The 22,158-nt window shown below is 45.1% G+C and overlaps 1 protein-coding gene across 11 annotated transcripts in view; it reads right to left on the reverse strand.

Moving 5' to 3' along the window:
• PKNOX2 (PBX/knotted 1 homeobox 2) overlaps positions 1-22,158 on the reverse strand; it is a 372,168-nt gene that overhangs the window by 309,284 nt on the left and 40,726 nt on the right. For 2 of the 11 annotated variants that reach the window (XM_044437350.1, XM_044437349.1), the window contains exon 1: positions 862-6,350. The exons of 3 other annotated variants lie outside the window; for them this stretch is intronic. The gene's annotated coding sequence lies outside the window, so the exon portion shown is untranslated. Of the gene's footprint in view, positions 1-861; positions 6,359-7,913; positions 7,936-22,158 lie in introns of those variants that run through there. 6 more of the 11 variants (XM_044437347.1, XM_044437339.1, XM_044437341.1 and 3 more) reach the window with 5 other exon arrangements.

Genomic DNA, 22,158 nt, shown 5'->3' on the forward strand with positions numbered 1-22,158 from the left:
CCCAGTACGGCTGCCACACACACACATCCATATGTTTTAATGTGTTTGGACTGAAATCTAGTAGATCTCAGGTTTTTTTTTTCATGGATTTACCAAATGTACACCCTGAGAGTGTATAGGCAATCTAATGCAAAGCTGTGTGCTAAAATCCATATTTTATGAGCTTTGAGATGTTTATCATGGGTGAGGGACACTTAAAGGGAAGAATGCACACCCCAAAATTAACGAATTAGGATGAGTGCTTGCAGGACATGTATGAGCCCTGCAAAGCTGCATTACAGCAATGAAAAGTTCTTGTATAGAATGCATGTATGCACACACAAAGCATTAATTTCAGTACAGACCAACACACACAAACCACATTCCCATGAACATATGTGGAAAAGGAATGGGGCAAGTTTGATGCTAATAATCCGGCAATTGTGGCAAAGCAAATTGACAGATCCCTCCATCTGTACTGCTGTTCCTCAGGCCCTATTTACACGACACAGCAGCAAATTATGGGTGAACATATGACACATGTTCTTTCTGCTTTGCCTACTCAACCTAAGATTAGCTGATGTGCAAACCCAGATGCTACGGTTTAATCATGGGTTAAACAAGCCACAGTTAACCAATAACTAATCTTAGGTGAATTAACCCTCTGTTTGCCACTGTTACATGCAAGCTAGATCTCAGAGTCAATAGCAGGGTTGGGTGCTGTTTTTATTATTTTAATTTTGCATTTAAGTTACTTTTTAATGTATGTAAAGCTTTGCCTTTGGGTGGTGCCGAAATGTAAAAAAAAATAAGAAATTGTATTTCTTTTATTATTGTTGTCAACTGTTATTTTACATATTAGTTTTTATTATGGTCAAGCACCTTTAGTGCCAGTTTCTTGACAAAAAGTTGGGATATTAATCAAAGCAGTCGATCAAGTCCCCTTCTCCAGCTGATTCTTCCTGTTCAGGTGTGCAGGCAGCGACAAGGGCGAAACGGTGGAGAAGCAGCTGCTGCTGGCCCAGTCTCCTTCTTGATGGGCGAGTGGCTTGGCTGCGAGGAAAGGCCAGGTAAGTGGGCAGTATCACTTGGGGTGGAAGCCCACTGCAGGTGCCCCCAGACTGAAAGCAGTGCTGCTTCTGCATGAGATTCACACATGGCTCTAATCCAGCATGATGAGCCCAGCTGGGTTGCCAAGGGCATGCCTTTGCATTTTCTTGGAAAGCCATGCCAACCCCTTAGACTGGGAACTCCTACATAGGTACACATTATGTGTTCTTCCGTGTAGCAGCGCTATGGAAGTTTGTCATGTCGTTAAGCTTTTGAATATTAGCTACAGTTAAGACACCCAATCCGGGCGGGTGGTCTAGGGACACTGCTTGCGAATCACCCAAAAGAGGGCATGTGTCCCCAAAACAGAGATTAATGGGGGAACCAACTTAGGACCACAATACCTGCCAGAGCGCCTCCCCCTTCCACAACCTACTTGGACATGACAGTCAAACGCTGGAGCCTTCATCCAAGTGCCAACTCCAAGGGAAGCACAGAGGTGGAAATATGGGGAAAGGCTTTTCTGTGGTGGCCCCCATGTCTTTTACTATTGTCTGTTTTTAGCTGTTTTAATTTTTTTCTGATTTTATAATATGTTTAAAAATGTATTTTCTGTTTTATGCTCAGAAAGTGCTCAGAGAGTTTCTGCTGTGGGGCAGTACAGAACTAATCTGAAAATGCAGTACATCTCACCATAGTATAGAGGACTGTGACCAGCCTTGATCTTCATTCTGATGGCCCTGATCTTTATTCTTGAACTGGAAAAGCCTTCAAACAGAGGACGCCTTCAAAATAGGGGACTGTCCTCCAGCAGCCCTTCAAAGAGAGGGCACATGACTCCCCTGGCTGGGACTGCAACACGAGAGACAGAAGGTTACAAGCCCTTGCCCCTCAGTCCAGTCCCAAGCTGGATCAGGCTCCCTACCTTGCACTGGGGAGAATGCTCCTATGCTCCAGTTGGAGCTCCATCCCAGGCAAAGAAGACTCAAGATAGCAGTGCCTTATGCTGAGGGTCTTCTCTGAACTAGATTCCTGTGCTGGCTTTTTTTCAGCCCGCAAGTTATGGCTCCTACATAACAAACAGCATGAAGAGTGTGTCCCTCAGATGGAGAGAAACGAAGCCATGCGTAGGTATATCCAGTTGTGCACTGCCCTTTCAAGGCAGGATGGTACTAAAGAGACTTCACACACAGCTTTCCGTTTCCCTTAAGTGCTACTCCCAGGGACCTCTTCTGAAGAGCTCCTCATCAGAATGCCTCTGAATTCACTGATCCAATTTCTGAAGTGGAACTGATGTCTTAGAGATCCCCCTCGTTCTATCCTGGCTGTCTTGTGGCTTGCCACAGAGCGCCGTGCATGTGCAGCTTCCAGCTGTTTCCACCTTCATGTCTCTCTTCCTGCAGTCCAGACTCTGTTGACAGAACGGTGCGAAAAGGCCATCCTGTTGCGACTGTGTGTTTGATGGCATCGAAGTTCTTTTTGCGTGGTATTTTCCAATGGGCAAGAGCACTGGTCCTCCTTTTAATGTGAACTGATCCAATCCACAGCTTCAAGACTAATATGTGAATTGGAACACAGTTATCCTTCAGAATGCAAGATTCTCATAGATGCATGATTTAGGATCAAGTGTGTACAAAGCTACTTTCTTCACTATGTATTTAGATGTAAGGCAGAAGAAGAAGAAGATGAGAAAATGGAGATGGGTTGGCACCATAAAGAAAGCCATGGCCTCAAACTTAGAACAGCAGAGCTGGGATGCCATGGATAGGGCATTCTGGAGGGCTTTCATTCATAGGGTTGCCATAAGGTGGAGATGACTTGACCGCACAAAGCAACACATTAAAATGCAACATGCCCTGGTGCTGGATGTTTGAAACACAACACGTCAAATTGACGTGAGAACAAGGCAGGGCAGGCTTAACAATGAGCACATGTGAAGCTGACATGGGCCAGAAGCAGACTGGCCCCTCCATTTGCACCCATATCCAGATAAGAGATTAATGTTTGTCCAGTTGAAATACATTGGGAGGAAGGAGTGGAGGGGAGGGAGCATGAACAGGCAGAAAGTACCACACTGATGGCACAGAGTGTCAAGTCAGGAAAGGCCGTGCTTGTGTTCTTGGCCCTGGTACCTCTCCTTCCAAAAATGTATTTACAGTGAAGTCATTCTACCTACGTGGATCTTTATGTAGCCAAAACCACACCACCCAGACACACAAAGAAGGCGTCAACAGGGTTGAAGGAATTCTGAGGTTTCCAAGGAGATGATGATGATGATGATGATGATGGAGAAGGAGAAGAAGAAACAACACTCTTTAAAGGGCAAGATGAAATGAGCACAGCACAGTAAGGACTGTACACAAAATGTTGACTTTGGGCAGGAGGGATGTACCTTGGAAGAAGGCATAGCTGGCTGGCTTGAACCCTGAAGAGGAGCTCTGTGCATGGCAACATTTTGTTGCAAATTCCAATTATATTTTTTAAATGACCAGAAAGGGCTGCCACATCAGAATTTCAGAGCACACCATAGAGGGAAAGCATCTGTTGTACAGAATGGTGTGGAGCTGAAATTGTATGAAATAAAGAGGAATCTCATTATGTTCAACAGAGCTGCAATAGCTGGAATAAATCCTATGAAAACATGGAACGTTCCTTGAAATAGGGAACATCTGGTAATGGTACCTAAACAGAACTCGGATGAATTTACTGGGAAATGTTTGAGACAAGGCTGTTGCTAGTTACATGAGCCAGTTTGCCAGGATCTCTTAAACCAGGATGAGATTGTGTTTTACAACCAATGCCTACATCTTAGTACATCTGCCTTTCTGGACAGGAAGATAAGTTTTCAGGTAGATTAAAAACGAGGAGTCACCCACTTTGTCCCATTAATGCATGAGGGATTTATCCTTCCCCTCTTCCAAGGCAATCAGGGTACTTTACTTCGTACCTTCACCATGTTAAGCTTACAACAGTCCTGTGAGGTAGGTGACCTGGGGTGAGCAGAAAGTAAACGGCCAGACATTTTGAACTTCAGCTTCCGGAAGTCCTTGCCAGCCTGGGCAATGGCCAGGAATGCTGGGACCTCACATTCTGAACATCCGGAGTGCTACGATTCTTGCTGCCACAACCTGGGCCAAAAGTCCATGACTGTGACAAGCTGACAGCATCATGCTATGGAAGAGTTTGAACCCAGAACCCTCTGCTGTTAGGCCATATATCCAGAACTTCAAAGAGACTGATTTCCAAAACTAGAATTACTGGAGACTATTTATTTTTATGTGAAATGTCAACGCATAAACACACATGTACATGAAATTGAAATTGAGGATATTTAAATCATGAACTTGTATGCGCAAGTTTGCATTGGGAGAGAAAAAACTTGGCCAGATTAAAGGGGCTGGCAAACTGGGCTGCATTCCTAAACTTATCAGAATCCACGTGGATGAACAGCTTGGAAGGGCACAATCTTAGAGAGCGAGCTTAATCTGCACCGAAGACAACAGATGTTAAGTTAGCTTTGACAATGAATTTCACCTCTTCTGAGCTTTTTTATTTTAACTTGCCACGCAATGTATATATGTGGGTTGAGGTGGGTGGGGGTTAACTTAGGCAACATATTAGGCATTGGTTGAACATCCAGCAGTGCCCAAAAAACTCTCTCCTCCCTGAGCCTATAAAAAACTGTTTAAAAATGGAAAATATTAGAGCTGTCTTCTTTCCCTTCCTTTCTAGCCTCTAGCTTTGTTCGTTTTCTCCTTCTACCTCTCTACTTTGCTATTTCCCCCGCCTCCCAGCCTATAGCATCACCATTTCCCCCTCTTTACATCAACAGGTTGTCCCCTTCCCAGAGTCCAGCTTAGTTCCTTTTCTCCCCTCTCTCCTTTGCCTCAATATGTTCCCTTCCCTCTCCCATGACCCACTTCTGCTCCCTTTGGACAAGCCAGACCCTACAGCATCTGTTATATGACCAGCCACGTCCTCCTCAGGAGTCATTTTGGGGTGGTGCCCACAGCGGTTTCTCAAATTCCCAAATGGATCAAAGGAGGTGAGGGACCTCTCGTGTGTCTACTTGGAAGCACACAGAGATACACAGACTCACCGTGGCTGAATTCACAGGGTATTTTTGGACCAAGGCAGCACCAAGCACCAAGACACTGCATGAGTGTGTGTGTGTGTGTGTGTGAAGGTTTAAGCATGCAGCCAATCCAGTAAACCAGTTACAACATACAATAGACAACCATGTGGATTATGTTGACTTAATATTCGTCTTCCCCCAACTCCATGCCCATCTAGGCTTTACTGCTAGGCATATACTGATTGGGACTCTTCCATTTGTGTTTCACAGACCATTGGATGTCTTCATTCTGTCATCCACTCATCAAGAGAATCAGATTTCTCTAAGGATGTACAGGAATTTTGTTCCACTGGGACCAACATGCATTAGCATTAATTTGCATGTGTACCGATTTGCACTTGAATGAATGCAATTTGAATGAATCTCCCCTGCCCCAGAAATAAACCAAACCAAACTAAAAACAATGTTCTGTAGCTCTGTGGAATCTATGTGACTTGGGAAAATGGTTCACAGAAGAATCTGCAAGTCAGACTCACAGAAATCCGAGCTCTAATTGTGGATTTCTCTGACCTGCCTATTTAGAACGGGTTCTGTATTCTTGATATGGTGGGGCTACATATGTGTCTGCCATAAGGCTTGCCATTTAAGCCGGATCAGACATTTGCTTGAAGGCGTGGGGGCTTCAAGTGCATCTGGATGGGTCTGCGCCAGCGCCCCTGTTCTCAGTGTCTCTGGGCACGCCAGCCTTACTGGTTCAGACCTCCCCTTGCTGACTGGGTTCTGTTTATGGGCACTTGAAGGCAAGCAGAGCTCTCTGAGCAATCCTGATAAGCCAGGCACACCCTACTGGCCCTAAAGCCCAAGTGAAAACCTGAACAGGGCTTCTGCCCTCTGGCTTAGCTGGCTGCTCTCAGGTGGGGTGGAGGATACTGACTTATCAGCAGTGTTGAGGGTAAAAGTCAACTGCCAGTCTGGACCGCTTCCTGCATGGAATTGCAGGGCAGGAGACGTCTTTAACCAAGGCAGCAAAACACTTTGCCCCGTCCACACACACAGAGCATGCTATTTCATCTCTGCACTCTTAACACACAAAGTGCAAGAAGCAGCAGCCGGGGTGGGGTGAGGATTGCGGGGGGGGGGGGGAGCAGATCATTATTTTAACGTTTACTTTGGAGCAGATCATGAGAAGACACTAAGAAGCCATTGAGTCCAGCAGGCAAAGAAAGTCAAAGATCAGGTTCCCGTATGTACCACAACTGTCTTAAAACCCCCCAAAAACATGCATTTATTACAAGAACGCCTATCCTCTCTTTCCCCCCCTCCACTAAACTTATTAATTAAATTAATACAAAGACTGTCTTGTTAGGAGCTCCAGTTTCTCTGCCTTTTTTTAAGCCAGCAAGGCAAACAGGAAACAAAGGGTTTAATTCTGTCTGGTTTCATGAAGGGCGCTGTATGTCATAGCCAGGTGCTGGAAGCCAGCCAGTTTCTTGGACCAGCAGCAAGGAGACTGTTAGACAGGACCCCCTCTACTACCCCCCAATTTTATACGTGTGTGCGTGAGCCAGCACACAATCAGGAAGAGAAGGCAGCCTGTGAAGCAGCTCCAAATACCAACACAGCAGGGAACTGGCAGCAAAATAGCAGAGAAATAGCAGTGAGCATTTGCAGACAAGCAAGCAAACAAACAAACAAACAAGCACAACAATGAAGCACTGGAAAGGGAAGAACGCAGACTATGTGCCCTGCAAAACAGTATCCGCCACTTATGCAGTGACACGTTGCACTGCATAATGCAAGATGCAAACAACACATCTGATTATTAAAATAATACAGCGATTGCCCTAATTGGCTTTGCTCTGGGAGGGCCTAACCTTAAAATAAATCCTTGTTATTTATTCCTGTACCTCCAAAGAGCTGAAGTTCATTGAGCAGTTTATAACAGCACATAAAATACCCCAAGAGTACAATAAAATATACAAATAACAGTAAAATATCATAACAATTACGGTACAAGATTTAGAAGCTGGATTTAAAACCAAATTTAAGCAAGGACAATAACTTATACAAATTAAGACATTAGATCTGTTAGATAGCCGATCTAATGCCCCAATATCCTGTTTAGGCTAATTGTCTTTTCAAAGAGGTTCTCTTTAACCTGGTGCTGAAAGGATAGCAGACCGGCACCAGGTGGGCCTCAGTGGCAAGCTTGCTCCATGAATGAGGGCCCCCACTGAGAAGGCCCTCTTCACAGCTGTCGCCCACCAAGCCTCCCTTGGTGGTGGCTGCTGGAAGAGGGTCCCAGACCTGGATCTGGCTAGACTGTGGCTGGGAGAGTTATTCCATCAAGTACTGAGGTTCTGAACCATGGCACAAATGTTGAAAGAATGTACGTTGCTCAGACTGGGCCCACTTCTCCCAGCCACACCATTCCAAGGTGGCTACCTCAGAGTGAATATGGACTGGAGGAAGTGGTGGGGTCCAGAATCCTTAACTGAAATGGCAAAGCCAGCAAGCTTCAAGATAAGCCAAGACACAGTGAAACAGGAAAGGCCAGATGAGGAATGATCTAACATAATCAGTCCCATCATTCAATATCAGATCAAGAGAGCTAACCAATTAAGCAACATCTGGCCCACAAGCAGCAGGACCCTCTCCAAAGGTGGGGCTGCCCCCATTGTGGTCAAGAAGTCAGGAAGGGTTGTTCAGTAAGGAGTCAACTCCTAGCACAGACAGTACCCTTTCTCTAATTATCTGGTTCATTAACCCGATAGGTGTATTTTATTATTTATTTACTTAGTGCTAACACCTTTGCATCACTCTCTTTGTATCACAGAGTTGGTCTTTGACTGACCCACTTTGAAGAGACTGCAGCCAGCCACCTCTCATCTTGCTCTCCTGGGAAAAAGAAAGGAGCAAAGCTGATGGGGAAAGAGACAGGTTCGCAACACTCATTAACCATGAGGAGCATTCTGGCCCTGCAGATTTCCTCCAGACTTTGTTGCAAACCACCCAGGAAGCTTCAGCTGCAGGCAGTGCATAAACAAACAAACAAACAATTCCGAAAAGTTGAGATGCCTCTCCTAAAGCTTTGTTCCTGGAACTAAGAGCTTCAAGACAAACTATACCAGTATTTCTGAAATATTTTGCCGCACTCCTGATTCCACACACCTGACTTCTTCTCTCTATTATACCTGCTCAAACTCCCGGATTATCTCCAGGGTCCCTTCTGTGCTTGACCTGATGAAATGAGGTGAGGTGAGTGGCTATGAAGGAGAGGAACATTTCAGCTACAATTCCCTAATCTTTTTTATTTTCCATGGCTTTTCACTTTTAAATGTGCATTTTTGTGCTTTGTTAAACTGGAGTTTAAATTGCTGGGGTTATTCCTATAATTATTAGTTTGAGTAAGCTATTTTATTTTGATGTACTCTTTCTTAAAGTTTTCTATGGTGTGTGTGTGTGTTCTCCACAGTCCAGAGAATTTAACACTGATTAGCAGTATAAAAACATTGCTAATTAATAAATAACTAAGGAGGACCATGAAGTTTTTGGGTTGTTTGGAAAAAGCACCCCCTGACCAGCACGCAAGAGTGTGCATGTATGTTGCCTACACACAAACACATATGGTGCATGCTGTGGGTGAAAACGAGAGACCACCTCTAGCTGCACAAAAAGTCAACATTTGAAGCCTAATAATTTCAGTATTATTTTTAGGTGCCCTCTTTTCTTGCTGCCACTCCAAATGGGAAACAGAAGGTGACCGAGCCAGGCAGAGGGCAGGGAACCAGGAGCCACCCACAGCCCAATCAATGCCGCATGGTCAAACCCACCACGTGCCAGCCACCGCTGTGGTGGCTTCTGTTCTTCAGCGCCAGCCAGAAACTGCACATGCGTGTTGTGCTTTGATTCACATGGCAAGTACCTGCAGAAAGCAGCAGGCATACGCTCCAATATTTGTCAGATAAAAAACCGCAAGTACGTTCAGATCAAGCAAGAACAGCTTCCCGGCGTGTGGCAGCACCACAAAAGGACTGTGGAAACTTCCAGATGCGCCACAAGCCTCTAATTCTCTACAGCGCCCTTTAAGCAATGTGATGCAAATACAGAACAAGAGAGCGTGTGTGTTTTCGGAGAAGGTGTTTACTGTGCTGTTGTCCTGCCTCATTCACAGAACTTGACTGGGGTTCAGGTGCTGTCATTTTTCAACTCATAACCCTCCTGTCTTTTCCTGCTAGGACTTACTCCTTTTCTCTTACCATGGAAAATCCATTAAGAAATGAAAGAAAATGGCTTCTAATTGTTAGCTCTAGGGTTAGGATGGAAGAATCTGTCAATTTCAATTTCATTTTCTTTTCCAATCTTAAATTCAGTTTATTTTGAACTTGGCACATTTCTCTAGCATTCGGCTTAATATCTGAACATTAATATCCCCCCACAAAAAATGCCTGAGTGAAAATGTATAATAATTATTTTGCACAGATCTCCTAACACATGCACCTCTGAAGGCATTTTGCCTAATCTATGCATTTTTGCAAGCGACTTCTCCCAAACAGTACACTTTCCCTAATAGTTGCATTCTTGTTTTGCTTTTTTTTTTTTCCTGATAGGAGAACTCCACTGCACATTTTGGAGAAGCACACATTTCAAAGGATAACAGAGGTTTAGTTTGCATAGTGGTTAGAAATATTAAAAAAGGGCGAGTTTGTATTAAAATGAGAACTGAATTAATTCTCCCACCTTTCCTAGTTCACTCCTCTCCTTCTGCCATCTTGGAAGCAGCGCAGGCCAGGCTTTTCAATGCAACATGCAGGTGGGGCAGGGCTTTCCTTGGCAGCACAGCACCCAGGCAAGCGAGCCTTAGCCAGATCCTTCCCAGCTGTGCTTCCCACTGAAATCATCCCCCATATTATCCCCATGGGCATTTCCATGAGGCATGTGCTTGGAGACAGAAGGGCTAAGCCTCCCCTCTCCATGTGTTAAGGTCCTGATCACTACCTGATACTATTCCAAACATCCCACTCTGCTTTCTCACAGGCATTTCAATGAATTCCACATGGGGCTTCCTTTGAGGAGAAGCGAGAAGCTGCGACATTGACAAATGGGACAGGGACACTACCAACTAGTGCCTGGAATCAGGACTTGAACGACCCGCACTGTCTCGAAATAGCTGCACCGGTTGCCAGGCGCGCTGGTCTCAATCCAAGATGCTGCTTTTAACCTTGCGCATCTCAACCGCTGAGCTGCTGGCCATCTCAGGCACTGCCTGCCCTCCTAAGAACCCGTCTCGTGATTAATATCTGCAGGAGAGGCCCTCTTGAACGCATCGTTACCTGAAGAGGCCTATTTAGTGGGAAAGTGTGAAAGGGCTTTCTGTGTCACTGTGGCATGCACTTCCTTGAGAAGGCCACTCAGCTTCCACTCTCTTCATTTTTAGGAAAGGTATGAAGACATATCCTATTTAATTTAGCCCTTTCAAATTTAGGTACTTTCAATATTTTACTGTTAATGTGTTTTGATTACCATGAAGCTGGTCTACCATTTCAGGCAATGAATACTGGAAAGAATGAAAAACCCAGGACATTACAAACAGTAAAATATTAGAACTACATGATTTAAAATGAGGCTTCATATATGCATATACGGGCATATCTATTAATCCTTCACTTTGCAAAAGGGTGGGGTGGGGAGGGAGGTGAGAAATTGCAAACATGTTAAAATAGTTGTAAAAATAGTTGGGGGCTTGACAGTGCCCACCTCAGCGATCCCTCCCCCTCCCAACACATCAGAGATGTGCAAAGCACTGAATGTGTCTCCCCCCCCCCGCAAAAAAATGTGCCTGATTATATTACAGTGCATGTGTGTTTCCAGGGCAGCAAAGATGCTTTAACACCACCTTTTCTGCACTTCAAATGTGAACCTTATAAGAGAAGTTGCCAGCTTGATTGTCTGCAGTCAGGGAAGAAAAATTGAGGGGGGCAGGGAACAATCCCAGATAAAAATGCAAAGGGGGAAAAAAAACCTGAGAGAATCCTGCATTGCAGGTGCTACTTTTGAACAACTCACATAAGAAGCTGACTTTGTTTTCACTTCTAAAAATAAAGGGTAGGTGACTCTCAAGAAGATCAAACTGGGACAGCCTTTCTTCTTGCTGACTTGAAGCACAGAGTGACTCCTGTCCCCTACAGAGACAGCTTCCCAGCAAAATCCTTGCAATTGACTTAAGCCTAAAATGAAAAGGCCCCCCATCTGCAGGAGGCAGCATGCGCGAAGTATTCATCTCCGTTCTATTTGCGGTAATAGGCCTGCTCTCCAAAGAGAACGCTCTTCCCTGTGCCAAATTTTGCTACAATACGACCGACTCGGCAAAAGGAACTCCCACTTGAGCTGAGCCTTCCAAACCCACGGCACACGGGGACCTCAACTTGACAAGTGAAGATCATAGACCAGAGATTATGCACTAAGCCCCTCTAAGGGTACAATTAATTCTGAGTGAAAAGGCGTCTGTAATTCACACAGAGATAACAGCAGATTTCCCCAGTAATATCAGCCAGGAAAGAAAAGTCTGCCTCTGTATAACAAAATCCAAACAGAAATTGTTGGAGGAAAACAATAAGTTGACCTACCTTCAGATAACCTTGGGCTACCTTCCAGGTGTTCTACCAGGTCTGTTACTAAGCCAGATTGTTCACTTAACTGCTCCCTAGTGAAATAGCTTTATTTGGTGCTTTTAGCATACATATTCCCTCAGGATTCTCCACCCCAGCAGTTTTGAGATGTTTGGCTTTGGCAGGGGCAGCGGGGAAGAAGGGAGAAGAGGTAAATAGGTTCCTTGACTGCTTCCCTATATAGAAAAAGGCATTTGAACCAACCAACGCTGGAGGATGGAGAGGAATTATTCAGCATGATACAAAGCTGCATCTATTTGCTGGGGCTTGGGAAGAAACGGGTTGCATTCACCTCATAAAAATGCAGTATTTGGTACCAACAAGAACCTTTTCCTAATGATGAGAAGCTATTTTAAATGGTGGAATTGCTACCCAAGAGAAATGGCAGGAACACCATTGCTTAAGGAAGTAGTCGACATCCACGTTGCATGACAGGGTCTAACAAAAATAGAAAGGTACAATAGATCATGCTGATTTCTTTTTTCCTTTGTGGTTGAATTCTGCCATCTCGAGGGATGATTTCCATCACAAACTAGGTCATACATACAGCTTGGCTTTTTGGGCCTTGTAATCATGTGCTTTTCTTGCTTCTGAGCAGGGTTTGGGAAACCTACAAGAATTCCACCAGAACAACCTCACCAGTTTCATGTGCATCGTAGATTTCTGACCTAGTTAGCCTCACCCAGATGGCAAGATCTTGCAATGACATTTTACATTCAGGAAATGTGCTTTGCAACCCTTCCTGCAAATCAGAGGCAGTTTTAGGGGCTGGAGCACCAAATCTTTCATCCAGAACCCCTCACCCTAGGGTGGCTAGCTGTCCCACCTTCCTGTTGTCCATGGATACTTGTGGAAATAAAGGTGGAGGCACTCTGGTATTCTCTATTGCATCTGATCCCTCTGGATTAGATGCCATTATGCCTGTATCTGCTTCACCCCCTGCTGTTCTCCCTCTTGAATCTTTATTCCTGATTTCCCCCGCAAAATCAGAAGCCATCCTTTCCGCCATGCATCTATCCCTTTTTACAAATAGTGGTGCCCTTGGAAGACCCACATACAAAGACAGGCTTCAGCCCATGTGTACACGTGCACAAAGTTGTGCCCTGTGTGTGTGTATGCCCCTGCTGTGGACTCACAGACTACACAGACTACATGCGTGAAAGTTCTCGTCTTCATAAAAGGCCATCTCTTCACCTTTACTAATGAAGTTCTATGACTGCATTGTCATTGAACGTAGCATGAGCCTACAGTACTGTATTTATGGACTCTAGTCACTCCCATCCAGGGGTGGGCAGGATTCAGGATTACGAGATCTATATTGTTGTCCTTCCCCACATCTCCAGTACCCCAGGAACCATCCACAACAGCCCAGCACAAAGCTTTCTTAATTTCAGCAGTATAGTTTGCTCCTGCAATTGTTCAACAACTAGGAGTCAGAAAACCTTGCCAATCTGTTGCACATCACCCAAATGACCATCAGTACCAAATATTCTCTCCAAAACCAATTTATCAGATGCCAACTAAATAGTAAGTATGCATTGAAGAAGCTGCATGGTGAAAAAAATCAGACAAAATGTTATTATTTATATATGTAGAGGCAGTGTGCAATGCTGCCTATGTAGTCAGTGGTGGGACCTGCCATTCGCGGAATGGGAATCTAGCATTTCATAAGGCAACTGGAAAGAGTAGAAATGCCTGGGGTTTTTGGAACTGGACAGATCAGTGGAGCCCCCTTCTGCACGCTTTGCCGATTGCCCCACTGCAAAACCCCCAAGTGTTTCCACTTATATGCATTTGGACAAGCATGGTTTAGCAACTCCTTGGGACAACGCACAAACAAGAGCGCAGGTTTGAAGAGAGCAGCTTGGAGGGTAGTTGACTTGGACTGGGATCACGGTTCACATATACATTCCATGATGATGACATGATCTGTCGACCTAATTCATCTCACTAAATTGTTGTAAGGATAAAAACTGGGATAATAACAGAAGGTTCAAAGCTCCAAAGAGGAAAAGTAGGTTATGAAAGGAATGCATTTTTGTAAGGTTAAACCTAGAGCTAAAAGTGTTTTTATATATTCTCAGTGGAGCAATTGTTTTACATTTGACTCCGAAAGTTGGCATTTCAAAAGATTTCAATTTTCTACATTAAACTGTTTGAGGGGCTCTCCCCGCACCTCCCTAAATCTTGTTCACTAAGCTTGTGAAATCAGGTTAAGAATTAACTTACAGAAGTGAATGTTTTAGTCTTCTTTTTTACTACCAGTCCTAGAATGAACAGCATCCATGTTTGGGAATACTGTGAAGAAATTCAGTTTGGTATATACTATTGGGAACTCTTTTTAAAAGCATATTTTAGATGATTATTTCTTTCCTCACCTCCACTCCCAAATTTGTTTCAGAATGGGCTACAGGATTAATGGGCTTATTTCCATAGGGGATATATTAGGATTGCTGCCCCACTGGGGAGGGACGGGGAAAGTTTTTCTACACAAGGCTGTTAATCAGCTCTTAAGGCACTTATCTACTTGGTTTTCTGGCTGAACTGAAATGTGAGTGCTGCACAAAGAGCTTTCCCTTCCCTTTTTCTGCTATATAACCTTTAGGTGGTCCGCTGGTGTAGCAACACAGTGCAAAGACATAACCAGAAATCGTGCTTTCAGAATTCAGTGCTGCATTTTCCCTGTGCTAATTCTGAAAAAAGTAATGTGCAGACAGTGCTACTCAGACACAGACGCAAGCTTGGAAGTTTGCAACATTATCTAAACAACTGAAAGTGGGAATGCTGAGTCCATGATCAGCACCTCACGCAGAAAAGCTCAGGCAGGCAGGCAGACCAATCACTTGCTGGTTCGGGAGCGATCAGAAGGCAGTTTAGGATTCGCTCATCAGTTTCTAGGTGCCTCACAATACATGCAGTAGTGTTGACCCAAATGGTGAAAGGCAGTTGTTTAAACAACAAACAATCTTCTTCATTTCTAAATTAGGCTGATAAAAGGAAGCCTGTTTCAAAGGGGGGCACAGAGCAGACAGCTCTGTGTTTGTGTGTGCAAGGATCCCCTCTCAGCTGTAATACTGGATTCAATATCCTGATAGAAACAGAGTGAGTCAGGAGGGGCTTCCTGGGCCATCTAGTCTGACCCCTGGCTCCAGCTGGCTCTGTTCATGACATCTCCACTATGTGCATGTCCAGCCTGTCCTTGAACACCCTCACCGATGGGGCTTCACCCACCTCCTGTGGAAGCCCATTCCATACCCTCGGGGTCCTGACTGTCAGGAAGTGCTTCCTGGCATCCAAACTATGGGCTCAGAAGCACCCTGTTGTTGAACTTGTCTAAGCGTATGTGTGTCCTGAGCCTGCGTTCTGAAACTGACTCCCATTGCTGGTTTTCACACAGGACTGGGGAACCCTTTCAACCCAAGAACCAAATGCAGCTTCAGAGTCACGGGGGAGGGGGACTTTCCCGTTGTGGGAAAGCCCTGATCCGTGTGTGAGCTGGATACCCAAGAGAGTGACATTTCCCTTAGCAGCCTGGCCAGTCCCTGAGGTCATCAGAGGGCATCCTCTGGGAAGTTCCACATGGACCTATGGTTCAATTGGACTCCAGAAGGAGAGAGCCCTTAGAGCGGTGAGCTCTGTGGTATTTCTGCCCCAAGAGACCAGGCAAGCACCAATGCTGTGTTGCTTCTGATGCTTCCTGGAAGCTTTTATTGCTGACCAGCTACTATCTCATTTTTTAATGTTTAATGTACAGTTTTCATTCTTTTTACTTTGTATTCCTCACTTAGCTGACTATGGAATGCGCTCCCCAGAGAGGTCCGCCTGGTGCAACGTTATATCCTTCCGGCGCCAGGTGAAGTCCTTTTTATTTAACCATCATTTTAACAATTAAGGGTTTTAGATATTTTAAGATTTTCTGTCTCTATTTGATTCACAGTCGCACTTTCTATTTTAGTTTCCTTTTTTTTTCCTTAGTTCATATGTTCAATTTTAAATGTTTTAATAGTTGTAGTTTTAATAATGTATTTTAGAATGTTATATTATGTAAGCCATCCTGAGTGCTTCCGCAGAAAGATGGGATAGAAATACTTGTGATAAATAATAATTAAATAAATCAGCTTGGATGTGAAATGGCACGGCCATACTGTAATGAATGAATGATGGATGGTAGGTAGGTAGAAAACGAGTGAGACCAAAGGAAGGGGCTATGGCTATCTCGGGGACCTGAGGACACTGGACTAGATTCCCAGGAAGTCTGGATAGAGGATCCCTCCCTCTTTCAGATGGAAAGCAAAACAGGCCCAAAGGCCTGAGGACTGCCCAGCCCTGGTGTAGTTGCCACTGTAACTTAAGCAGATCTCGAAAGAGAGACAGTAACATGGGTGAAGAACCTAATTTCTGGCCTACAGGCTGGAGGCCCCCCACCTCTCTTTTACAGTCTACAGACCATATAGGAGCTTCTCAATTTCTACCCATATTAGTGATGTGCAAATCAGCAGAATCTGCCTCTAAGCTTATTCTGGCTTAAGTCTGTATTTTTTCCCTTTTCATAGGAAAATCCATGCATTTCTATGCCTCTTGTTTCTAATACACACTTCAGTTGTGTGCATCTTTGAAATGTATGTATGCATTCTTCTCCCACTGTCGAAAGCACATCTATGTGCATGTTTCCAAAGTGCACACTTTTCATGCACATTTTTCAGGTGTAAACAGGAAGTCTAACACAGCCTGTGAACATCTGGAAAAGTACAGACTTCGACTGTAGACTGTCTGAGCCCATGTTCAGGGAACAAAGAAGGTATGAAACAAGTAAATCCTGATCAAAGCAGAATCAAACCAATTTCTCATACATCCCCAAACCGACTTGACTGTGACAGCAACAGAGAGAGTCATTTCTGTTCCACTAAAACAAGTCAAAATTCTGTGCGAAGGTAACGCATATACTGCCACAATAAATAAATAAATAAATAAATAAATAAAGCCACGAGCTATGGAAATTAAACAAATGCTGTGAAATTAGACTAGTTTGCATAATTTATTCTACTCTGCCAGAGTTAAAGGGAAGAGGCCATATATATGGGGCCGGGAGGGGACTGAAACCTTGCCTGACCCTCTGGAAGCCAGCACCTCTGTACTCTGTGCTGGGAGTGAGAAAGAGGGCTGCATTGGGCACTCATTCTCCAGGGCTGCTGGCTGGTGTCCAGAAGAATCAGAAGGAGAAGGGAGAGAGGTGCAGGAGTGGGCCTGGGAATGGGGCCATCTTGAGGCTCTGAGATGAGAGAAGCGGAGACACTTATCTCAAGGTCAGACTCTCCAGGTGGGCAGGACGTCTCTGGGAACAACCAAGAAGTACAACTGGTAGGAGGGGACTTGGAGCAGGGGAGTTACTCAGACACAGATGAGACAGCCCTGACTCTTGACCCCAGGCATGCAGAGAGGAGACCTGCTTATTTTCAGAAGGCCCCTCCCAAAGGGAGGAGGGCCAGACATACTCATAGGGAGAGTTCCTGGAGGTGAATACTAGACTAGGTTCAGCAAACCACTCCATGCCTGCGCCAAGATTCATTCTGTGTGTTTGTGTGCTTTGGTCAACCACGAAAGCTTTGCAAGTAAAGGTCTGTGGCTTTGCATGTGCAAAGGAGGAACCCCAGCTCCTGATACTCTGAGTGCTTGGGTTAAGCTTGCAGACCAGCCTTCCCCAAACTCCTGCCGCTCCAGCTGTTTTACTGGACGGAGTTGTAGCCAAACACATCTGGCAGGAAACAACTTGGTGACGTCTGCCACAGATACAGTCAAGGGGAGCTTCTCATGACCAACTTACCTGTTTGCATGGTATGCTTGTGGAACACCCAAGAGGGAAATAACCCCCCAAGGGATAGTAAGAGATTTTCTTTCTTGGAGGCTTTGCATCCAGAGTGTGGAAACACTGCCCTGTGAGGAGAGACTGAGAGAGCTGGGCATGTTCAGCCTTGAGAAGAGAAGACTGACAGGGAACATGATATCACTCTTTAAGTCCCCCAAAGGCTCTCACAAAGAGGGAGGGCAAGAGCTCTTCTTGCTGATGCCGGAGTGTAGGACACGGAATAATCAATTCAAGTTGGGACAGCCCAGATTCAGGCTGGGCATCAGGAAAAGTTTCCTCACTGTCAGAGCAATATGAAGTGGAACCAGCTGCCTAGAGAGGTGGTGGGCTCTCCCGCACTGGAGACATTCAGAAAGAAACTGGACAACCATCTGAGTGGGATGGTGTAACTTGGGGTCCTGCAACAGCAGGGGGCTGGACCCGATGGCCTTCATGACCCCTTTCATCTCTACTATTCTACGATATATTGTACATCTGTTGAGCATGATTGTGCCAGTGTTGGATTTCTGGAGACACAATCGGAGCGGAGTCCTGGCTCTTTCCCAAATGGTTGCAGCTTTTTCTGCTCCCAGTCCGCTATCTTTTTATTCAGTATGTCAACCTCAAGCATTTTTGCTCAGGGAGGGGAAAGAATCTGGAAAAATAATTCTGGCTGAACAAACTGGTCCTGGCCAATGAGTGCAAAATAAGGGCTCTGCAAACTGCAAATAAGGGCAGTTTGCAAAACCCTTATTTGCAAACTGTGCAAAATATGTTTTGATACTTAATGCATGCGCTGGACAATACCCAGAGCTGCTGTGGCATGAGTGGAACAACTGCTCCCAGGATCAGAAGCCTGGCTGACTAGCACAAACAGAACTGGACCTCGGGGAATGTGTCAAGACAACAGAGCTCTGGAGCAGAACACGACTCCCTTGCACCAGTCTGGAAGCCTGCGCTGCAGCTTGTTTCCTAGCTCGTGCAAGCTTCCCATTGACAAACTGTTGTTCCTGCAAGGCAATATGTTTAGTACTGGCAAGCTGCCAGCACTGGCTACTGCCCAATATCTTTAACTGTATGTTAGGCTACCTGAATTTTATCTGCCACCTGTTTTGCATTGATTCCCTTCCCTTCCATCTCTGGCTGACTGGGGCATGCACCACGATGAAACTTCCAGCTTCAGGTGACCCCGTGGGAAGAGACGTTGATACTGGAATGATGTGGATGTGGAGTGTAGTTAAGCTCTGCTCCGGACAGCAAAATGTACTGCAGGGTGGCCGTGAGTGGAGGGCAGTCCTCTAACTGAGGAAAACCTTTATTTGAATCAGTCCAAGGCTGGAAAGAAGTGTGAGAAGGGAAAGCAGCAGGTGCCTTGAAGTTGCCCATCGAAAGTGAGCACCTGGACAGATTGAGAATGTAGGTACACAGCTTATGTGGTTGCAGTCGTCTCCATTCTGCTGAGATACACTGTATTTCTATTTAAATAGTAGTTTAATTTAAAGCATAAAATGGGGATTGAAAAGAGGTGTTTCAGAATTTGCATGCATACATATACATTAGAATATGCATATTTTACACATATCTGTCCTCTGGTAACAGATTTCCTCCCATTCCAGCCTAGTTCTGGAATAGGTCTATTGCAAATGTTATTTATTATTGATTAGCTGGGGGTCCCTCCACCCAAGGAGCAATTGAAGCAAAGACAGAGAATGGCGTTAGTTAGCCCAATCATCCCCAGTGCAGTGTCCCCCAGATGTTTTGGACTACAGTTCACATCACGCTCACCTGACTTGGCCAATTAACAGGAGCTATGGGAGCTGCTACCCAAAAGGCCCTTTTGCAAGCGCTCATCAGCCCCTCGTCTCTAGGAGGTGAGACTAAGGATGGGCAAAAGAGTGAGCTTCAAGATCACTAAGATTCTCTGCACACAATTTCACTGCTCTCCTCATGGTGTAATCCTGCTCATGTTTGCGATTGCCGCTCACTTCGTGAGAACAGAAACTGTGGACAAATCAAGTAGGGATTAAACAGGAGATTTGCAGAAATTTCCTCCATAGGCTATAGCCAGGCAGATGCAGTCTAGTGGGAAATTTTGTGCACTTTAAGAAATGCGTACAAATCAAACTGGCAACCAGGACTGAGACAAAGTCAAGCAGATGTTCAACAATTTGGAATATTTTCAGCAGAAAATAGGTTGCTTGCAGTTGAGTTCAGAGCTTTGAATGGGACACATTCGTATGTTTTGCAAGCAAATTCAAAATTCTCATGCCCCTCTCAGTGCGCCATGCGACAGAGTCTCTGCCAAAAGCATGTTTCAGGCAGGTGTGTGTAGAAGGGGCTGGTGGTCTTTCACATATCGTTACCCTAAGCCATTCTGAGCTGCATAAGTACAAGTCCCCGTATCTTCCCAGCCAAGTTATCTCTTCTCTTAGAGGCCTCAGGAAGTAAGTTGGACAAAATTCTACTGTATATTGATAACCAAGTGTTGTGTGCCTGGGCTGAGTATTAGACAAAAAAATCCCCCTGAACCTGTCCCGACTTTTTCATTTTGTGAAAGTGTCGTGTAAGTAAAGAACAAAGGTATGGATTGTGCCATTCTAATTCCTACCATCACACTGGGTTACAGGTATCTGCTGAATTGTGAAGCAGGTCACATGGGAAAGGCAGGCAGGATTATAATATTGGCCTCCAATATTGGCCTTCCTGCTCCTGTCCAGGTGTTCCATACAACTTGCACTGATTGTGCCACTGCATCAGTGTCCTACGACAGCCTTCTCCACACAGAGTTTTGGATTTCAACTCTTATCAGCCCCAGCCAGAAAGGTCGATGGTCAGGAGTGCCAAGGTTCCAGTCCAGAATAGGGGCAGGCACGAGATTAAGGGAAGTTGTCCCACAATAACTTGCATCATATGTTTCATTAACCATGGAAGATTAAAGACACCTGAAATCCAAATCTCCATTCATTTGATTGATAAGTCCGCTATCACAAATGGGGGATTTAACCACAATTAACTCATGGAGGAACAAGAAGAGAAGATATAGGTTTGTGTCCAGACTTATTCCTACTTAGAGTAAATGCTTTCAAATCAGTTGAAGTTTTAAACTCACTGCCTGGAGATTGATGTGAATTGTAGTACAAGGCGTCTGGAGGATGGCAGGCTGGGGAAAGCTGAGATGGAAAGCACGGAGCAAAGGAGGACCAGATTGTGGTGGAAATTGTTGGGATTACACGGGTGAAGCCAGCTGGAGCCGGGGGTCAAACCAGGCCCCCGTTGGCTTGCTTGGTGTCTATGAAATTCTTTTCCCGAGAAGAAATCCTTGGCAGAGGGAAGCAGTCCCTGCATATCCAGGACAGAAAGGCCCAGTGGTTGCTCCTATTTTGCACTACCAACACACGTCAGAAGCAGAGGAAGGTGGTGGATCACCAATGGCCAGTCACTGGTGCAGTATAAATGGCCACAGGATTTCATGGGTCACCACTTACAAAGCTGAGCATGACCTGGGCCAATGCTCGGTCCTTGGACAGCCCAGCTGCTGGGGTAACATTGGTGTGGAAGGAGGTTTGGGCCCAAGATGCTCTGGAGCAAAACTGCAGGGGTGTCCTACAATTTGGAGGTGCAGCAGGCACGCCAGCTTCTGTGGGGGTGGGGCTGGAGTCCTGACACTCCATCCCAGCATCTATTAGGGGAGCCCCCTTCTCAGGGAGTCCAGTGCCCAACTCCAGCTTAGTTACTTGGAACGGATCTGCTGTATCCATGCGGGGACCATAACCAGTATAAGCCCTGGGAGCAGGCCAGAGGCTTTGCCTCCTGGAACAGAGCCAGGGATATTCCCAATGAACAGCACTGCTTCACAACCACTTGGTGTGCCGTGCAGCAAGAAGAGAAAACAGAGCACATCCTTCCCCTGCTCCCTCTTGTAACACAGCACTGAATCCCCAGTAAGGAGGGACGTGGGCTTGCGGGCCGAATGTCCTGGAACTGTTTCCTGCGGCTGGGAGAGATTCGCATCCGAAAGTCACTGCCAGTCAGTGTTGATAGTACCACATCAGAGCCATCTGATACACTGAAAGATAGATTCTTCCTTTCCTCACTTAGTTACCCATAAACTATGTTAGCATCCTGTATTTTCCAAGGGCTCCTACCTAATCTGTCAATTAAAATAGGCAACTAAATACAAGAAGAATGAAAGTAGCATTAAAGTCTTTTAAGGAGCAAAGATTTAATGATGCAATTCAGGTCTGAGACCCAAAAAGAACAGATTTCTGAGTAAAATATATGTATTAGGTTAATTCAATTAAAATGTACACCCATCCATTCTTCTTTAGTTCCTGGTCTTCTTACCCTTCCCATCATTTAAACGACAGCTCAAATTCTTATGGGGAGAAATAGAAAATAACCTAGGAATGCTGTTAAGTTTGCTTTTCGTTGTCAAGCTGCTCAGATTTATAGCATGTTCACTTAGATCTAAATAGCTCTTGTATTCACTTTGTAGTAAACATTTGCTAGAAGTACCCTTTTTGCCTCAAAAACACATTTCAAAA

The sequence above is a fragment of the Varanus komodoensis genome, unplaced genomic scaffold, assembly GCF_004798865.1.
Source record: "Varanus komodoensis strain SLA01 unplaced genomic scaffold, ASM479886v1 scaffold30, whole genome shotgun sequence".
Lineage (NCBI taxonomy): Eukaryota > Metazoa > Chordata > Lepidosauria > Squamata > Varanidae > Varanus > Varanus komodoensis.